The sequence below is a fragment of the Miniopterus natalensis genome, chromosome 8 (assembly GCF_054644295.1).
Source record: "Miniopterus natalensis isolate mMinNat1 chromosome 8, mMinNat1.hap1, whole genome shotgun sequence".
Taxonomy (NCBI): Eukaryota; Metazoa; Chordata; class Mammalia; order Chiroptera; family Miniopteridae; genus Miniopterus; species Miniopterus natalensis.
In genome coordinates, this window is record NC_142088.1 from 64,609,866 (window position 1) to 64,632,571 (window position 22,706).

Below are 22,706 nucleotides of genomic sequence, written 5' to 3' on the forward strand. Positions count from 1 at the left end.
GGATAAAAAAGCTGTGGGACATTTACGTCATGGAATACCACGCAGCTGTAAAGGAGAAGAAACTCTTACCTTTTGTGACAACATGGATGGACCTGGAGAGCATTATGCTAAGTGAAATAAGCCGGTCAGAGAAAGACAAACATCATATGATTTAACTTACTCGTGGAATCTAATGACAAGACAAACTAGCAAACAAAATAGAAGCAGACTCATAGATACAGAGAACAGACTGACAGCTGCCAGAGGGGAGGGGGCTTGGGAGACTGCGGAAAAAGATGAAGGGATTAGACCAAAAAATAAAAGCTCATAGACACAGACAACAGTGTGGTGATTACCAGAGGGAAGGGGGGAAGGGGGGTGGGAAGGAGGGAAAAGGGAGATAAAGGGGGCTGAGTGAAAAAGCTGAGGGGTTAAGCAAAGACAAAAACCTCATAGACACTGACAAAAGTATGGCGTTTATTAGAAGGAAAAGAGGGCGGGGTAGGTAAGAGGCTAAAGGGGGACAAGTGGTGATGGAAGGAGACTTGACTGCCGTGGGGTGGTGAACACGCAACACAATGTACAGACGGTGTATTGTAGAATCGTTCACCTGAAACCTATGTAACTGTATTAACCCATGTCATCCCAATAATAAATTCAATAAAAAAATAAATCAATTAAAGGAACAAATGTAATATTTTTTATTAATTGACTAACACAAATCTGCAAATGTTTTTTGCCCCAATTTCTATAGCCTGTTCCAAGGCCTTAGAAGAGACGAGGCAAGTGAGGGGTCCTAAAGGGTAAACTTCATTAGTTTAAGAGTAAAGCTGTGCCCTGGCCCGTTTGGCTCAGTGGTTAGAGCGTCAGCCCCTGGACTGAAGGGTCCCAGGTTCGATTCCAGCCAAGGGCCTGTACCTGGGTTGCAGGCTTGATCCCAGCCCCAGTCGGGGCGTGTGCGGGAGGCAACCAATTGATGTGTCTCTCTCACATCGATGTTTCTCTCTCCCCCTTCCACTCTCTCTGAAAAGCAATGGAAAAAATATCCTCAGGTGAGAATTAAAAAAACAAAACAAATGAAAGAGTAAATCTGCTTCTGAAGTGGGTACATAGGCCTGGAGACCCCACAGAAGGACAGAGGACACTAGGGGTTGTGGCTTGAGCACCTGGATGGGTGGTATTTAGAGCATAATAATGCCGTTTTAAGTTAACATCTGTCTGGCTTTTTATGTTCGCATCTGAATTCCTGGAGAACAGAGACTGCATCCCACCTGGTGTAGCTCTCATATGAATGACTGAATGTTACAAAATATGCAGTTTTAACTGAAATGTACATAAACATTCACAATTTAAAGAACTATAGCTTATGTTTTGTGGCAGCATTATAGAAACTAAAACATCAGGATAACTACTTAACATGAAAACTCTTTACCATGATATGCAGTATGGGCTATAATCAAAGAGAAACTATTTAAATTTTTTTTATCACAGAAGTTTTTATGTGTCTTAAAGAAAAGCTTCTGAAAGTTTTTAAACAATAATTTTAGCCACAGGAAGTTATAGTTAGAAAACAACTGACCGCTTTAAGTGTGAAAAGTCAGTTTTCATTTCAAAAATAATATCATTACAGTATGCCAGGTAATTGAAAAAATATAATTTATTTGTGGCTCCACAGATAAAATTGTGAGTGAATTACAATATCTACTTTTTCTTCAGCTCTTTTGGTTATATACTAACACTCAGTTTTACTTTGGAACAAGTTCTAAATTCTGTATTATTTTCAGTATAGAAACAAATGGTCACTCTAGTGTAATGCATTTATTACATCCAGTCGAAGGGCATTTAAACAATCAAAAGTGACATCCACTCACAAAATATTTTACCAAGAAAATGTTATTTGAATTAATGACTCAGGAGCACTGCACCAAGCAGAAATTAATTCCATGGTAATAATTATCGCATTTAGCCAAGTAAGTTCTTATATACTTTGAAAGACAGTGTAAGGAATGTAGGCTGTAGAATAAGTTGCTATTCTGATCAGCATCTATGTAAAGCAAATTCACATGAGTAGGTAACAATTCTGATCCTATATTTTGATCAAAGTCATTAATGTCACCTTAGGTGTATTTGATAAACCACTGATTACTTTCATTAAAGATAACAGAATGATGTTTTCATGATGTTACTTGTGTATGTGTGTCCAGGTCATACATATAGACGGAGAGAGCAGGGTAGTCACATCTTTAGATGGCTGTGAGCAAGTCAGAATCTTCTGTGCTCACCGCTTCAGAGCTCCAAAAAGCAAATGGCACATGAGAATCACTTTAACTAGGACACATACTTGATGTTTCTTCAAGCGCCTACTCTGTCCAGAGTACAATTTTAAGATATTAAAGAAGTTAAAATAATATCTGAAATTTCAATAAACTCTCTACTATATAGATCCAATTTGTTATACTCAAGATAAAGTTTAAAACCTGCAAATTATATAGTTAAAAGAATGTCATATTTATTTTTACTTTTCTATTAATTTTTTTAAATGAGACATAATCAATATAATGTCCTTAAGGTTGACGGATCTTCATTCTTTGAGGATGAATTTCCTTTTTGAAATAGCCCCTCGAAAAAAACAAAAACCTTATTTCCATGCCATCCGGGTGAATAGTGGATCTGATCAAACTGGTTGATACTACTTTTGGTCAGAAAAAGATATCACTCCAAATGAATGAATCTGATTTTATTTTTAAAGCAGGTAAGGCAATTTTAAAACAGCTTTGAATGGTGATAAGCTCATGAAAAATGTGCAATGCCTTCCACGCAAATGATTAGAAAGGTACAGGGAGCCTTTGGTTGTATAAACTAATCATTTAGAGGTGTCTATTACTGTCCTTTCATTTCATAATCCTGACTTATTTAATTCATATATAATATGCCCTTTTTATTACGAATATCAAAAAGATGGAAACACTACTGACTTTATATTCTGTGAAGTATTTCCTGTATATTATCTTGATACCAGAAAAACCTGATTATATTCCAATTTGCAATTAAATAATTGAATTCTAATTATGCCAAATGAGCCCTGGATACTGAGAAAGTGCACAACTGATGTATAATTTATTCACACCAATTAGGGTTACATGATTATGTTATGAACCTCACATTAACCTTCTTCTAGAAAGAGGGTTAGACCAGGAAATACTGAACAGTAGGTTTGATAGAGAATTAGAGAATAAATTAAAAGTTAAAAACAAAAAAGATATAGCATAGTGTTCAATTAAAATGCATCAAAGTTCAAAAATTTTAATTACTATTAGACATAGATATAATTCAATAAATAGAAATAGTAATTTATGTTCAGATACTGTGCTAGTGTGTTATACTTCTTGGTGTGGTAGATTAAAAGTGAAGTGTGACCGGCATTCTACGGTGGTAATTGGGGCCCTTTCTAGTCTTTTGTTATATATTGCCACACAATCACTGGAATAAATTTTTAAAAAATCCAGCCCCTCATTAAACACATGAAACCAAAGATCTGTCTAGGAGTTTTTTTTAGGCAATAATTACTACTATTTTTTAATGAATTGCATGCTAACCTCCTTTATCTCAAGACCTACATATTTTAATAATTTAGCTACTTGGAAAAACTCAGAATCTATGACTACAAATCTGAGGCACACCTAAAAGTTATATTTATTTCTGTGATTTATAAACCTTTACATATATTTTCATCTCTCATTTATCACTGATTTTAAAAATATATTTTTAGAGAGAAGAAAGGAGAGGGAGAGAGAAACATCGATGTGAGAGGGGAACATTTGTTGGCTGCCTCCTGCAGGGCAGTTACTGGGGTGCAGGCTGTAACAGGGGCATGCGCCCTGACTGGGAATCGAACCCCCAACCTTTCAGTGCACAGGATGATGCCCAACCAACTGAGCCACACCAGCCAGGGCTTATCATTGTTTTAATGACCAATTTATACTGATTTGAACAATGTAAGAATCTGTAAAGATAAAGAAACAAAATATTTGGGTAAGAAATAAAATATTAAATTGCTTTTATTTTACCTGGTTCCCTGGTTAGACAATAGCAAGTATCCGTTTGATTTTTGCTCTTAAATATCATCGGATTGTTAAATCTCTCAGCCATTGTAACTAGTTTCACAGAGCAATTTATGCCTCCTAGGTAAGGCTGGAGCCCAAGTGTTTTAACAGGAGTTATAAAAGTTGTCACTGATGCTTAGTTTTAAGGCTCAGTTTCTATTGAGATATTTATAACGTATGACTCATTTGTGCTAATCGGGGAGCAAACACACACACAGGCACAGATCACAAATTTTATTTGTAAAATATTTTACTTTAAAGATAACCAAATTTTAAACAAAAATTAAATTAAAAAAACAAAAAAGGTAACCAAGAATGTTTCATGAACCTCAGGTCGTCTTAAAGTGCAATACCCTGATGAGCTGGAGAGAGGCATTAACTAATCACCCCAGGCTCCCTCTGCTTTTCTTTTTCCTGCAGCGGGAGCTCTTATATTTCTGTAAACTGGGCTCGATGTTCAACCGCCAGATTATAGTCACTGTTCTTCCTTCTATGGGTTCTCTTTCATTCTGCCCTAGTTGTCACCTGTTTATCATTTATAGCTCTCGTTTTCAATATATATTCCCTGTCACTGCTCCTCCTCTTCAACTTTGTAAAGTCGTTGTTTTTTTTAACTTTAAAGCAAGTAGTTCCATATCAAGAGGTTTTCAGAGCATCCTACTTTTTTATTAATTGAAGAAAACTGGGTCTGCATTGTTCAAATTGTCTGAGCTTAAAATGAGAAGTTTTAGGGACAGAATTGCTACATTTCTTCAAAATGTTTTTGCAGAATCTAGGGCACTCCAGGTGCTGCATTTCTATGTAAAGGATTTGTCTCTTTACTCATAAAAAGAACAGGCACGTATTTATGAAACTAATGCTTAAAGGCAGAATAAATCCTAAGTCTTCCTCAATTTAAAACTGTTGAGAAAATAGCTTATAGAGAGGACTTACAGTCTTGTTCCTGAAACACAGCTCTATTCTCCCTAATGCCTAGTTTTATTCATAATGTGAAGTTTTAGTATCAAAGTGTCAAATAAAGGAGAGAATATTATTTCTATGAAAGTGAGCACACAAGATGGAATGCAAGTTTAAGTATCAAGGGCAGAATTCTGCTTTTTAACAGACTGATTAAACATGACATATGCCAAACTGCGAATACGTGTGCACACACAGCACATAACATTTCAAAATAATCGGTCTATTTAGAATGGGTCGAGATGTATGTATATGAATATATGTAGTGTGTGTGTGTATCCTATATAAATCTTGATCAGATTTCTCTGTTTGCCCCTATATATTATCTTAGTTATTGATTTTTTTTTTTATTACAAAAAAGAAAAAAGTGTTGTAAAGAGCTGTGGCACACTCACTATGCAACTTCAATAATTATTAACAATTTACCATTCATGTTTCAGCTAGTCTGCTACTTCTTCCTTGAGTATTTTGAAACAAATACCATGTTTCACTGGGTTTGTTTATAAGTATTTTAGTCTCTGTGTGCTATGGATGAATAGATCTCTGTTAAAGTTGAAAATTGGGAAGCCCAGACATGTCTGGACTTGATGTAATAATCATGTAATCAATCATTAATTATATCTTGTTTTTATTAGATTTTGACTTATCGAAGGCCTAGGAAATGAAGAAATATTCAGTGTGTAAAATGAAGAAATAGTCAGTCTGTAAAATGACTCTCCGTTTTGTTGAAATCAGGACTTGAAAAGGTCGAGCTGCACCCGCAGGCCCACTCTGACCGTAGCTGGTTCTTCTGAATTTTCTGCCAGTATCCCAGGTCTTCCGTCAGAGACTTCCCCAGCTGATGGCACCAAAAATAAACTGCACTGCCAGAAAGAATTTATCATTAATATTAGTACATGGTGAGCATATCAGCATTTTGAATATAATGTAAAATATTTATTTTACCCAAGGTCACTTTCTGTTCACATAGAACTTAGCTCACAGGGGCAAAAGGTCCTCTGTGGCCCTTTAGTCTCCCTTCTTCATTTTCCTCCTCTCACCCACCCCGACTCCCTTCAGCTGTGTCTTCCGTCTGTCCTTCCCTGGGTCCCATCTGCTCTGCAGGAGCGGCCTCAAGGGGTGCACTCAAACGGAGCTGTGTTCACATCCTTCTAATGATGAACCCCCATGAGACTCGGAAAAGTGCTTAACCTCGCCAAGCTGCACCTTCCTCACCTGCCAAAAGGGGTGGTGAGAAAATGACTCATACGCCTAACGCGAGTGTTAAATTAAATAACGGATGTAAGATGCCTAACTCAGTGCCCGGCACACAGCAAGCACTACTTCAATAGGGGAGCAAAAATTGCCACCCCAAGATACAGTACTTCGGCATATTGATCACTTTGTGTTAAGGTTACTTGAGAAACAGCCTTTGACCCTCCCCTTTGGCCATCTGAAAGCAGGAAATAAATGTCCCAGGTGAAAGGCGCCCCCTGCACCAGGAGGTAAGGGCCAGGCCTAGGGAATTCAGTGCTGGGAAGGCCGTGCCAACAAACCCCGCTTGGTCCCCTCAACAGTCAGTGCCCAAGCGAAAGTTCCTTGGTGTTGTCAGTTCCTCACAAATTACTGTATCCTTCCCTAACACGTATAAAGGCTGCCTGCTTTGGTAATTTCTTTTTGTTACTGGTTTCTTTTTGTTTGTTTGTAAGCCTCACCTATTTGGGTGGAAGAAAGGCACCCATAGCTGTGTGTTTATCAGCCACATGCCATCGCCGAGAGTTGACTGAGAAGGACTGGAAAATGGCCCGGCCACTGGGGCTCAGCGGTTGAGCACCCCCTCATGCACCGAGAGGTCTCGGGCTTGACTCCCCGTCAGGGCACAGGCCTGGGTTTTGGGTTTGATCCCCAGCAGGGGGCATACAGGGGGCAGCCGATCAATGACTCTCTCATCAATGTTTCTATCTCTCCCTCTCCTTTTTTCTCTCTCTAAAAATCAATAAAAACATATTTTTTTTAAAAAAGAACTGGAAAATGAACTAGTCTTTTGTAGTGTTCTCAGATATAGCCCAAAGTGAACTTTTATGGCAGGGATTTTATACTATATTTTATGCCTCTACAAGATCAGTGCAATACTAGATGCACAGCAGATATTTATCAAATAATTGCTGATTTTTAATGTTATCATAGCCAATATTCTTGTCCTAAGAAAGATGGGATAGGCTTCATCAGATCTGAAATGACATTACTTTCATTGAAAAACAGTAAATTAAAACGCTTCTATCATTCATAACGCTTATGCTCTCATGCATTAATTTTTATCTTTGTTCTTCATCTTTCGGTTTTTGTCCATAGACTTAAACAATTTTTACATAATTTCTACCACTTCACATATAGATGCTAAATGAAATAGCATTTGTAAATGAAATAACTTTCAACATGAGTATATTATATATACTAGTACTATATTAATACTACGCTACTATATTTTTCCATATATATTTTTTATCTTTCATTATTTCTGCTCTTTACCCAAATGGCTAAGAGCTGAAATACAAGAATGAGAATCCGTCAGATACATATGGCCTCTGCCTGAGTCCATCACTCCATTTTTATTTTTAATAATTCCTCCAACTCTCAAGAAAAATAAAGGTGCACTTGTTCTGATAAAGTTAATGCTCTTATTTCGCTTTTCAGCAAAACAAACAAAAAACTCTAAATTGTTTGATATTTTTAAAAAGACACTATCAACTCTGAATCTATCAGAAAATACTCTGTATTGACAGAGTTTTTAGTATTCGTGTGTTTATGACATGGTGTGAATGGAATTCAATTCTAAAACTCTTATATATAAACAAATAATGGAGTCTTTATTAACTATCATGGATAAATAAGGAAAATATTCAGGGAAAAGAAACTATATATGATTCAAAGAGTATACAATTTGTTGTTTTCATGTTCAGACACCTCCTTCCTCAGAATTGTGTAGCTTCCAAGTATAGACATGGTTAAATCCTGCTATGTTTAAAATTAACTGCATTAAACACAGATTGGTGTGGTTAGTGCAACTTATCAACTGTGGGTTGTTGAATTAATGAATTCATTTGTATCCATACACTTATGAGGCAATAATTTGGATAATTGTATCATTTAGGATTTTTTTTAAGTTTATCAAAATTGGACTATCAAAGAGCAGAGAAGACAAATAATATGTATAAGCATGTAATATTTGAAAATACTGCCAATATTTCACTCTCAGTCGGAGACATTTATTGATATTTCTAGTACACTGAATAGAAAAGCTGCAATCACAGTTGTATTCTGCCAAGAGCAATAGAACTGTTAGTTCTTTTAAATGAGTGAACCTAAAAACAAATTAAATAAAATTATTGCCTTCTTCCTTAGCTTGTCAAGAGTTCTAAAGTGTTTATTTTCAATGACACTTGGTGGAATCATACTCCACCCTCTTCAGAAGGCCCAAATTCTATTGAAATGCTAACAAAATTAACTAGTTTGTTTCTTTTTTGAACTTCTTTTTGTCTTTAAGTCTAAACTGTTTCAACTTTAGATGCTTATTTTATTTATTATTTGTTTGTCTGGTTTATATATTCCTTTGTCTCTAGGGGTAGAAATTAGAGATGGGGTAGGAAAAATAGCAAAGGATTGTGAAAGAATGTGTCTAGTTTCTTCAAAGAGATAAATCACTTCCAGATTTTCTTCCACCTGGATGAGTGCAAATTTGGGTGCATGAAGATGTAAAGACTAAATAACTAACAGAAGGGCTGTCAAAGGATTATCATTTCAAAGTTAGACATGGCAGAAGGCAACTCCTGCAGGCTCTGAAAGAACGGATAGGCTTGGGCTATATTTAGACAGTAGATCCAGCAGGTAAGCAGAAATACGCTCCGGATGGGGTCAATGTTCCTGTTTAGTAGAGACAATGTCATTTGAGGCAGGTGAGGTATTTTGACAGGGTCATACTCATTTCATTTCCTACTTTTTTCCTTTAATATGTTTCTATTTTTATAGGCATAAAGCTTACAAAAGGCAGTGAAGAGGCCTAACTTTTAGATCAGCTCTCAGTAATTGCCAATCTAAGCGGCCCCTATGCTCACTGGATTGTGCCCAGTTCCATACCAGTCCCAAATTTGGAATATTCAGGAGTAAAGAAAATGGCTCCATTTGGGAGGGGACGTAAATTCTAGATCCAGGACCTTAGAATCACAGGTTCTATGTTTTGAGTCTCTTGGCATCAGTTTACTGAGTTCAATTCCAGGAGAATGGAGCAATAACTAGAATGTGCTATATGTTCCATGTTCTACATGTTCCATCCTGGAGAGGATGTATGTGTGTGAATGTGTGTGTGTGTATGCATATGAACTTTTAGATAAAAAGTTATGAAACATAAATAAATTTTCTAATTGCTATCATGGATAACCTATGAGGAAGCGGTTAAAAAAAGATTTAACAGATATGTGTAATCAAATGTTTTTTCCACTTGTTTTGTAGGAGAAATTGTGCTTCAGTGGAAAATTATGCATGGTCAGAACATACATGTCTTGGTTACCAGTTCTAGCATTGTATTGCCTTTGAGCTATAGGAACTCTAAATTATAGGTAAATTGATAACACTGCAAAATCTGATTCCTAGATATGCTAATTCTGTCTTGCAGATGTCCCATTTACTTCCCTCTCCCGATGTGGGAGAAGCCAGTTCTGCCTTTGTTTACACATTCACTTCATGTTCCTAATCTATGAATGTGTGTGTTCTTCGGATTCCTCTTTGAATGGGTTGTTAACATCCTAATAGTTCCCTCATAAATAAAATTAAATAAATTGTATAATATGTGTTAATATTAGATCTGTATGAGTCACCTTTTTAAATTGTTTTTTAACATGGTTTTCACCCCTGATTTAAAAAAATGAGGGTAATACAACTTTAAAAACAAACCATATACTTGAAAATATATACATATTTAATATATATTTTTGTTCTATATATTTTATGAGCACATTTAATATATGTTTTGCATTACATGTTTTATTTTTCCAGCTTTACTAAGGTAAAATTGACAAATAAAAATTGTATATATTTAAGGTGCAGTGTGATATTTTGATACACAAATACATCACTTTTTCCTATTCCTGAGAAAAATGCCATAATCAAGCCAATCTACATATTCATCTCCTCACATAGTTACCATATTCTTTTGTGTGTGGTGAGAACAATTAAGATCTCCTCTTAGCAAATGTCAAGTATACAGTCCAGTACTATAAACTGTAGTTACCATGCTCTACATTCGATCTCCAGAACTTATTCATCCTGCGTAACTGAAACTTTGACCAACATCTCCCCATTTCCCCCACCTCCAAGCCCCTGGTAAACACCATTCTCATTTCTGCTTTTATGAATTTGACTGCTTTAGATTCCACATATAAGTGAGATTGTGCAATATTTGTCTTTCTGTGTCTGGCTTATTTCACACATAATGCCCTCAAAGTTCATCCATGTTGTCACAAATGGCAAGATTTACTTCTTTTTTAAAGGCTGAATAATATTCTAGTGTATATATTCTCCACATTTTCTTTTTTCATTTATCTATAGACAGACACTTTAAGTTGTTTCCATACCTTGGCTATTGTAAAATTCTGCAGTGAACATGAAAGCAAAGATATCTCTGCAAGATACCAATTTCATTTTCTCTAAATATATACCCAGAAGGGAATGGCTACATCATATGGTAGTTCTGGTTTTAATATGAGGAACTCCTTACTGTTTTCCATAGTGGCTGCACCAATTTACAGTTCCACAAGGGTTCCTTTTTCTCCACATCCTAGCCAAAACTTATCTTTTGTCTTTTAAATAATAGCCATTTTAACTAATGAGGTGTGAGGTGATATCTCATTTGAGTATTTTATGCATTATATTTTAAATGATACTTTAAAGAGTTTAAAATTCAGAATTTTTTTCTCAGGATATCACAAGAATTCCACTCCCACAAGCAATAAGATCAAAAGAAATCTTACTGATTTCCTAATTTCTCTTTACAAGTTGTATCAATTTACCTCTTTACTGATGGTGTTTGAGGAGCTTTATCTTAACAGTGTGTAATAACATCATTGTTTTTACCTTTTTCAATAGAAAAATGGGAAAAAAATGGCATCTCACTGTCATAGCGTTTACTACCTTGATAGAAAATTACAGCACTTTTCATGTGCCCATTAACCATGACCCATTGCATTTCTTCCTCTGTGATTTTGATATTAATGAACTTAGCCAGATTTTGAAAAATTAGGTTGTTTCTCTTTTTCCTAGGATTTGTATATTCTTATTATATATCATTCTTATGTCAACTTGATATAGTAGGCAGTTAGACATATATGAATAGAGTAGAAATGATGGGCCAGGTACTGAAGGTCACCAGAGCAGAAAGCCCAGGGTGCTTAGCAATGGGAAAACTGGCACAAGTGTTGTAGGGTGAGACCTTTCCTCCCTTGCATATTGCTGGTCATGTCATTTAGACCCTCTAGACTTTCATATCGCTGGGTATATGGTTTGGACCCTCCCCTGAACTTTCTTCGCCTGGCTTGTAGCTAATCATATGGCAGATCCCCTTAGAGGAGGAACAAAGGGGCGGAAGAATAACCTCATACAACTCCCATACAAACCCTGTACAACCACTCCCATAAGCATTAAGCCCTCAGGACAATGAGTGGTTCAGGGACAGAAAGTTAAAATGAGGTATATATAATATTTTGAGCTGAGGGTGAGATAAGGCACCTTGGGACTTCACAGGGGAGGAAAGTCATTGCGGGAGTATAAGATGAACAGATGTGCAGTAATTAGTAGTTTGCTACAGAGATCAATCAAAAAGGTTATCTCTGATCATCTTTCGTTATGCACAAGGTCTCTAATTTAAATTCTTCCAAGTAGATAAGGGAGGGGCAGACGTTTCTCTTGAACCAGCAGGGCCTTGGTGGCCTTTATCTCAAAACAATCCTCATACCACAGAGGCACATCTTTGGGTGACTAGTTCTGACACTGTTGAAATTAGCTAGTTATTAATAATAGAAAAGGAGCAAAAGGGGAGGCCAGGCATTATAAACATGGCCATTTGGGCAACTTCACCAGGAAGCTGCAACTTTGCACTTCCCGAGAAATCGCTGGCCGATTCCCTGCAAATCACTGGGGGAAGGGGTCCAACTAAGGGGAGAGAGAGGCATGTCTAGTGAAGCGGGGGTGACAGAGGGCAGGTACTTGCCTGTCAGTCAAACCTGGGGACAGATATCATTGGCCAAAATAGGAGTGGCCACTACAAGCCTAAAACAATTTTGGAATGCATAATCCTCTAAACAAAGAAATTATCTTGGCTCTTGTTGCTCTTGGCTCGTGGGGCTCTCTTGTTCCTGCTTCCTTGCATTCCTCCATGTTTCCTTCATTGCCATGTGGCCCTGCGGACCCCACATGCAATGCACCGATGGACTACAGCAGAGAACACAAACTAAACTAGCCTGGTGCTGGATTGGACACAGCTCCAATATGGAACAGAAACCCGGGCTTTGATTTTAGTCTTGCTAAAAGGAAATGGGACCTTGGAAACTCAGGGGTGCAATTCCACTCATTTTCCTGTGCAAGTCTCAGAATTTTTTTCCCAGGATATAGCAAGAATTCCACTCCCACAAGCAACAAGTGGGGACGAAGACCCCCCATGCCCACAGGTAACAGTTCTGAACCTGTATGCCTGATTAGGTTAAATTATACAGCAGATGGGATGGCATAGTCACTCCCTTGATTACATTACCTTTCATAAGCCTCTATCTTCACCAATTAGAAAGAGAGCATCCTACTGCCTTTGAGAAATGAATCCCTACATTGTGAGACAGCTGCATGGTTGTTGTCATTTTATTTGACAATCTAGGGGAAGAGGCCAGTGCCTCTGACTACATAGCCAGGTATTGCATGGCCAGCATGTGCAGCACACTGGTTAAAAATCTCTGCTTTATGTATTTTAAATCTTCATCAAGGAATGTACAAATTAAGAAACATTATTATTTTATGCAAAACCAAACATTTTTTCTTATTTCTAGTAAGATCTTTTGCATTTAATCTATTACGTCTATTACAGCAATGTTAGCTTTTTCTTGGTAAATACAGGGGTGGGCAAAATTGGTTTACAGTTGTTTGTTTGGAAAAAGACATTCAGGTTATGATTATTTTAATAGTTTTATTAATTCTGTTTCACATGCTCACAACTGTAAACCCTTGTATTTGCCTGGCATATATTTTCCTACAATTTTATTGCAAACTTTTTTGTGTGTGTTTCCTTGGGCTAAAGTATGACTTATAAATTGTACACAGCTAGAATTTGCCATTCTGATAATCATTACTTTTTAAATGAAGAGCTTATTTTATTTACACTAATTATAATTCCTGATTTTTTTATTATAAAAAACTGAAAATGTATAATGGTAGATTAGTAACATTAACCCATCTTTGGGAGCCAATTCCCTACAGATCTCTTGTGTTTCTGTTTATCTTATGAGCAGAGGCACTGACTGCAATGTTCTGGACTATGATTCAAAAATTGTTTTTATAGTAAACAGCCTTGGAAGCTAGAGATAGTGTCTATTTCTAGAGTGGACAGGTTTATTTACTGTGCTGTATAATAAAGATAATGTCTCTTGCTGGGTGAATGTAATGTAAGCTTACAGGTCATTAGAAAACATTCCATTCCCTGAGCTCAAGATTCTCCTCCTATAAGACGATTCACTTCATGCACAATTGTTACCTGGCCCTTTCATATTTCCCTATGGGATCTGGGGCCCTGGGAGCGAGCTCTCATACTTTGGCTAGTGCTATTGCTGTGAGTAATAAGGTTCTTTGTCTCTAACCGTGAAATTGTGTGTCTTTTGCAAGCATTCATAAAACTGTGGCAAGCTAACTTGTTAGCTTGCAAGGGGGGTAAAATCTCAAAATCTTCACAGCTCTTAATATCCCTCACCCCCAGTTTCAGTCAGTCACTGGCTGGCTGAGGGGTACTTCCTGAGGGGCATACTCTCCCAGGCAAGGGGGTTCCCATTTGATGATGGTAACTGTCAGCTACCAGCAGCCTAAGTTACCACATCTGTGTGCACCAGCCCTATAAATGGGATCTGGTACACCACTAACGGCAGACACTGCAATAATTTTTTTTGTTAAGTTTACAATACCATTGCAGTTTTCAGTGTAAATGTTTAGAGTAACCCCACGGAGGGTGGGAAGGACTCCCCTAAAGCAATAGTCCAGACATTAAGACTGATGACACCACATGCAGCAAGAGCACATGCAAAAGGTTTATTACTCACACCACAGTTCTGGGAAGATCAGGGCATGTATATTGGTTCAGGTGTCAAGAAAGAAGTGAGGTTGGAAGTAAAAATGTGGTTAGGGGTTAAGGCAGAGTGAGGGTTCCCACTTGAGGGCTGAGGTTTGCATAATTTGAACTTCCCTTTGGCACTAAAGGGATGGAAAATACAGAGTTTTGCTTGTTTGTTTGTGTGCTGGTATTTTTGTTGTTTTTACTGGTTTTTTTGTTTTGTTTTGTTTTTAATAATCTTGTTTAACAGGGCAAAAGAGGAAAGGGAACTTGTGGAGTTTGAAAACTGTCATTAATCAGACATCAAAATCAAAGTGAAACTACAAAGATTTTTGGCCAACAAAAATGACTTGAACTTAGTCTGCAAACCCGCTTGAAGTCTGTCTCATGATTACAAATTCTGAAGATAAAAATGTCTGCTTTTCATTCAGCACCAAAGCTGAAGCAGGTGAGTTTCCTTGCTGTTCCCGTCTGTATGATGTTTTGTCTCTCATCTGCCTTACGCAGGTGGTATGACTTTTGGGAACCCCAGCTTTATGCATAAACCTCTCATTGCACTTCTTGCCTTATACCTGGGCCACAAATGTAACCCCTCCCCCCCTCCCCCCATACATACTCTGAGAAACCAAGAAAGTATAAGCCCTGGGTCCACAGATACCTTCACTCATATCCCAAGATTCCTACTTTCACTTTGTTTTGGCCTCTAAAGATTCTGTACTTTGTCAGCTCGGTTACTAATATGTAATGTGTATGTGTGAGAATTTCAACGCTTGATGCTGTCTTTAGCAAAGGCTTATTCAGAGCCTAGATTATCATTCTTTGAGAAACAAAGTCTTCATTATCTTTTTGTACATTCTCAGTTAGTTTATAGGAAATGAAAATACATGCTGCTGATAAAACCAGAGGCCATCCATTAAGCAAAGTAGGCAGTGGGTGTTTCTGTGGTGAGTCTTAATTTATTCGTTCGATTTCTCCTTGTTTCAATTTGGTTTAGCATTCTTCCAAGAGATTTTTCACTTAATTGTTATTTTTCAATTGTTTACTATTTATATAATAGTAAAATGTAAGTATTCTCTCTCTATTTAATTCATTTTAGTTCCTAAAATTATTTGTATCCTAATTTTATTCACAAAAGAGTTTTTGTTTTAGTAATTATTTTTATTTTATTATACTCCTCTTGAGTATAATCATATCTTTCTCACATTTCCACCCTGTAGAAATCCAAAGCCCTATGAAGTCAATTTCTTAGGTTTTTTAATGTCTGAGATTATATTTCTGTTACCTTCATTTGAAAAGTATTTTTTAGCTGGACATAGAATATTTACAACAGAATCTTTATTTTTACCCTGAAAACTATAAAACTGTATTCTCAAACATATTTTTTATCATTTTGTGTAGTTGAAGAAGAATACATTTTGGAGGCATTGTACCCTAAAAGATAAAACAACCATTGACCTGATCTAGATGGTTAATTTCATTTTTACTGAATATACAACTAGGTAAATTGTGTTATCATAACAATACACATATAGATTAAAACAGAAAGGAAAGGTCAGCAAAGTCCCTGGCAGAAAACAAGTAGACTGCAAAGGTAATTTTAAAATGTCTGTTGTCATCTACAAATATGGAAGTAATTACTATTTTTTTAAGCATAATGCTCTATTCTGTTAAGATAAATAATAAGTTGATATTTTCACTTAATAAATTTATATTCCATTTGGAATGCCATTTTACATAGACTTGAAAACGTAAGTAAATAAGAATAAATAAAATGCTAGATTGTGTGCTAAATTGTGAGATGATGTCAATTCAAGGCTGAAAAAAATTAAGGTGGGGATAAATCACTATTTCTCCTTTAAGGTAACAAAAAATGTTGCTAAAACCTAGTAAAGTTCATTCTACTCCTAGCCAGAATTATGTCTTTTTTTCTCTTTTCTGTTCTTGAGGTCTGTATCTCGTCTTTTATCAATGTATAAGTAGGAGAAACTGTATCAAAAATATTCCAGGCGCATTGGGAAAGCAAAGAGTTCTTTTCTGTTGTTATAAATGTGTGAATAAATTCACTTCTTGCTAATAGAAAACCAGTTTGAGTTGAAATGTTATCCAAGTTTACAGATTCTTGTCATTTAATATATTTATTAGAGAAGATATCATCTTTATGTATTAAATTAAGTGATGAGAAATAGTTGCCTGTCCTGTTTCATTTTTAAATTCTTCCTACCATTCAATTTCATTTTTAAATTATTTTCATACTGTTAACTTGGAGAATCATTATCCACCCAATCACTACATGCATTTCTGTGTAGATGTTATATAGGAAAATCACTTATTTTCTCTTTGATTCATTTTTCTCCTGATAATTGTACAAAAGCAAAACTTAAAAAATCAGTAAGAGAAATGAAGGGCCTTTGACTAAATTGAATATAAAAACTCCTTTTTGTAGTTCTTGCCAACAGAATTTTTATATGCTGCCATTGAAACCTGAGATTGAGTTGTAGACTTTTGTCTTCGGGGAGATTGTATCAGAGCTGAGCTGCCGTGGTGTTGAAAGACTATTCACACGCCATCTTCCTTGTCAGAGGAAGCTCAGTCTGTTGGAATCAAATGATGTTAAGAACCAAAATGATTCATTCCCACCACCTCCCACTTCCCACTGGTAGAAGAAATGGGAAACTCAAGTTTTACCCTCTTTATCTGATTAAATCTGCTGGTCAATCCAGCAAACTATCACAGACGAACATCATCATCAAGCACTTCTCTAATCTTTTTCTTTCTTGTCATAATGCATACAGATTATAGTTTATCTATAGAGAAGAAAAGGAATTTGGTATGAAAAATATTTTGTTTTTAAGTATACGATGATTTGCGAATAGATTTGAACTATAGTCTTGTAAATTTTAAGGCATCGTTCAAGGAGAAGTAAAATAAGATTTCATGGTGCAAGTATAACTCCATGCAAAAAAAAAAAAATTAAAAAGGAGAGTAAAAGATACCTAGGAGAAAGAATTCTGCTGTGGATATTACTCTGTGCTTGCTAGATTTTTCCAGCAATCACCGTAGCTACAAGAGATTGACCTGGGGAAATTTTCAGCATATCAAATGAACTCTCTTTGAGAGTGTAGCAAAGTTAAAAAAAGTTTCACTTAACTGGTTTCCTGTGTGAAAGCTGACCTAAGTGGGGCCATTCCAGGGGAACCGCCTTACATGTCTTGCTCCTTGAACCTTTGGATTGTTTGAATTGAGCCAGACCTTCGGACTGGGCCAAACAAACATTGTCTTCCAAACAGTTGTTTGTGAAACCAGCAGAACACCAGGCACCCTGACCACAAGGACAGAGGATGACGGACTCTCTATGTGAGACGGCATCAGCCACCAGCCACTACAGCGAAAGAGTAGCTTAGCTTGTTCACACCAACAGGCATTTCTTTCCTCTACTCATGTAATGATTTCCTTTTCTCATTTAAAAAAATAAAATCCCTTGCCCTCACACTGTAATTGAGACACTATTTGGGTTTCTGCCTGAATCGGTGCCCCCAGAATTACAATTCTTTTATCCTAAATAAACACTTGTATCTCTCATTTTGGATTTCTAATTTTAGGTTAACACCTGGCTTAGTTTCGGCATGTGTCAGGATGCGGTTCTGAAGTATAAAGTACTTGCTTATTAAGCCTGTTCCTGGAGAAAGCAGTTCACACGTTTCTTTACCACCCCAACACGATAACTAATTAACCTTTTGCACGCAAGGCTTCTCAAGCTAAAGGTAAGTGTATCTGCTACACCGTGATCGCCTACAGGACCCTACCATTTGTCCCTGCTCTGCCTGTGTTACTAAGCTTCCCTGAGGGACTCTGATCAACCCCGAGCACTGACCCTGTGCAGTAAGGGACACGCAGGCGAGTGAGAGATTCCCAAGCATCAAGGAGGAGCAGGAGGATATTAAATCACATAAATAACACAGGAACTGTACATAAGCACATCACACGAATGTCATGTGAAGTGTACAAAGGGGAAAACCACATGGAACATTTAACAGAGCAATTAGATCACTCAGGAGGCACCACAAGGCCTGCTGGCGTGGCTCAGCGGTTGAGCGTTGACCTGGGATCCAGGAGATAGTAGTTCGGTTCCAGGTCAGGAAACATGCCGGGGTTGGGGCTCCATCCCAAGTGGGGAGAGTGCAGGAGGCAGCCTGTCAATGACTCTCTCATCATTGATGTTTCTCTCTCTCCCTCTCCCTTCCTCTCTCTGAAATCAATAAAGATATATTTAAAAAAAAAAAAAAAAAGGCACCACAAATTCCTTTATGGACTACATAAAATTTAAGATAATGATAGAAAATGTGTGGACTTAAGACAGAAAAGGTAAAAATTAGGATATGTTCCTTAGAGAGAACAGGCTAAACAAAAATCAGACAGGCAAAACGCTTTAGATGCATCTGACAAAATACAAGTTGTCTAATATGGTTACGTCATGCAAGAGTTGTGGGACTAAATTTAAAAAAAAAATGTTATAGGTAATTCATGGGGGGCCTTGATGCCAGAGCTTCCATCTGTATATAAAAGCTTCTGAAGGATTTTGTAAACAGGAGTGACACAGCCAGATTATTTTTAAAGATTTACTTGTCAGTGGGTTTAGGATGGACTGAGTTGGGGCAAATTAGAAGCCAGGAGATTTATTGTGATGTCCAGCAATAGCATTAATCCAAATTAGTCTAATAAAGACAAACTCGAGGTTTTAGCTCCCATTTCAACTCAGAGATTGATGTCTCAGAAACATGGGAAAGGAAGAAGGAACAAAGAATATTTACAAGTGAAGGTGATAAGATTTTTAAACCTGTTGAATTTGAGATAAAAGCAGGTGACAATATCCAGGAAGTAGGAGAGAAGAAAAACTTAGGGCTTGAGAGAGACGTCAGAACAAGTAATAAAGCTTTGGGACTCATTGACTGAGGGGTAGGAATTGAAACCTACCAAGGACATAAGAATTTTAGGCTGTCAGCATAAAAAAAAAAAAAAAAAAAATGTCCAGACCCGTAGAGGCTTTTTATAAGTTTATTTGAGGGTGTGTTTTTGTTTTTTTTAATTTTATTTTATTATTTTATTTTATATTTTTTAAGCCAAACAGTGGGCACACCTGGAAGCAAAATCTCAGCAGACTGAGAAAAATGCTTTCCAGAATGAGTTTGAAATTTCTTCTATATATTCGAAATTGATGAGGTAACATAAGGAAGATCACATAGACACTGAAGATAGAATGCAAGGTGAGAACCGAATTTTAGGACTGAATTACAAGATCATGTGCTCCTTTGAGGGTGCTTATACTTCCCAGAGGCCTGAAGAAGAGGCATCTCAAAAGTGTGGTAACCTGGACTCACTGAAACAGTGGGCAGGGCTTGCTTAAGACAAAGATAAACCTTTTGCTAAGAAGTTACAGGCCTGAGGCTTGACTGCCATCAGAACCTGTCCAGTTAGGAATTTATGGTCAGGTCACCTGTGAGGTTACTTTCAGTTAGATTTATTACAGTGCCTCTTTTCATCCACAAAGGACAAGAGCGTAGATAAATAAAATTTTTCATCAGAATGTATCTGGACCTGCCCACAACCTAAAATAGATCCATCCACCTGTTAGGAAGTTACGTAGTAATTTTTTTTCCCTTTTCATGTTAGAGCTGTATGATTATATTTAATTTTGTGTCTCTTTGTTTGACATCCACAATGAGCCAATGTACCAGTCAAAAAAACAGGAACCATAGTTGGTGTTTCAAACAGGAGAGATTTAATACAGAAAACTGTTATTTTGGGGTGGGTGAAAAGAATGAAGTTGTGCTCTTATCTAGACATCCTGTTTTTTCTCAGATGACGCAAGAGACAGGACATTGCTGCCCAGGCTTCCTTTTACCGGGAGGCCACTCATGGATGCCCTTGGCTTTTTCAAAGTGTCTCACAAAAACTTGTTCTTTCTTATTTCCTCACTCGTTCCTTTTCATCTTTTACTTCCTTTAACTAACCTTGGCTTTCCAGGGTCCCCAACACATACCCTTCCTCAAAGTTAATTGCCCCTCCCTACTGAAATAATCCACATAGTCCCCATCTACTCTTTCTGATGAATTTCGAATTTAGTGTATAGGGCAGATGAAGGTGGGTATGGGTTGGGACCTGGACCATTCTAGTTTGCTAGAAGACAATGGTTAAATAATGGACTTGGCTTAAAACATCTTTTGAGCTTGAGGGAAAAAACACAACATATTAATGTTCCATTTTCATTAAAGCAACAAATTACTAGAAAAAGTTCCAAGAGAAGATGTGCACGGAGACTGGTGGAAGTAAGAGGCAAGGTTGTTTTCCTTTGCACAACCGTATCTGTTGCTCTTCACACAGGGAGATAGGCTCCAGATCTCTTCGGGCTGGCCCTGACATCATGATCTCTCTGCTTGTCCTTGGAAAGTTCAGAACAAGTGGGTAGGACTTTCTCCTATGGTTATGTTCTCTCCTAAAATATCTAAAATCAAGCAGAACTTTTAAGACTAATTTATTTATGAAAAACCCTTTTTATATAAATGAAAATGTCATATTTCTCTTAAAAATCAGAGTTGTCTTTTTTGAACCTTAAATGTTGCCAAAGATTACCTAATTATCATACTCCATACCAAGCCAAATGTCATTTCTCAAGGCTATATCTCATCTAAACCAAAAGGAGCATGTGAGAAAATAAATATAAGAAGATGGCACATGACATGTCCACTGGGAGAGACAAGGTAGAGTCCTGAGCCTGGCTGAAAAGGAATTAATAACACATAAGAAAATAAAAAAATTACCCAGGATCTTTACACACACAGATAATCAATATAAAGGTTTTGGTCTCTGTGTCCGTGTAAGTTTATATCTGATCTATGTGCATATTTGACTTAAATCATACTATGCCTACTATTTGTCACTAACCTTTACACTTAAAAATACATTGCTAGCAGCTTTCCATGTAAATAGATGTAGAAGCACAATATTTAATGCATTAGCCTACTGCCTGATTCAGAAAAATTCAATAAATATTTGTTGAATAATTCTAAAAGCCACTTAGAATTCCTCAAACAACTTTATTTAAACCAACGGTTCAATATTTTTGTATATTTAGGCTTAGTTTTGATTACCCATTTATGGTTCCTCCATCATTTTATATTCTAAGTGAAAAGATAGGTATCCTCTGAAACCATAGATGGTCTTGTGGGGGTAGATTGTAAATGTTTAGGAACATTGCTTTGCACTATTATGCTATTTTCTTTAATTTTTGGTCCTTTGTAATTATTTGAATGATTTTTCTCACACAGCCCAAGTTGTCTGGAAATGATCCCTATCTGAAGATTTTTATTTATTTAAATAATTTTTTTAATTTGTAAAGCCCATTTTTATATCTCATATATGATATATACTATCTTATAAGGCAGAATATTCCAAACTGAAGGAAATAATCAACTAGATTGTTTACTAAATGTAAATACTAACCTCTTTTTTTAAAAATTATGATACTATAACTCTGAATTGTTGTCTAAGAATCAGTATATTTAAGAAACTCTTCAGGCAAGTATTGGCTTTGTTATTGATCTCCATCATTCCCACAGCCCCTGTGGTAGAAGTTGTGTTGGAGGAGGTAGTTTGGTGGAGGGAGGGATATGGATTCTAAGAAGCTTTGAGCTTCCCAGAGTAAGACCTAGTGTTGGCCTATTTTTTATTTATTTTTTTTACATTTTCAGGTGGAAGGTTGCAAACTGCATTTTTTAGTTGCTTTTTAAAAGTGGCTTTGAGTATTATAGAATTGTACACCTGAAACCTATATAATTTTATTAATCAATGTAACCTCAATAAATTCAATAAAAAAGTGGCTTTGAAAATGAGCATAAACACAGGAAGTGATAAAAGACAGCAAAGGGGAAAGTTTGCTACTGGGTCTTTTAGGAACTATTTACATGTGAAGCAATATTTTTAATAATACCCATTGGAATTTCTCTTTTCATTCTTTAATGGACCCAGTTATCTTCCCACCAGTGGCAATTACTCTTTGACTCAGGGACAGAAAGATTTAGAAGAACATAATTAAATCCTTGACATTTGTATTTCTTAAGCTTAAGACCCAGGGTTACATAATTGAATGGGAAATATATGGGCTCATCAGACGTAGGTTATCCTCTACTCCCAACCGGAGACTAGCTAAAAATTACCCAGTCTAGGGAAAGAGAAAGAATAATAACCTAATTCAACTAATTAAATGCCAGTTGATCTTGAGAATAAACTCTGTGGCCTCTTTCTCACTAACATCCTGTTGAGAAGTGGTGAGAAGTAGAAAA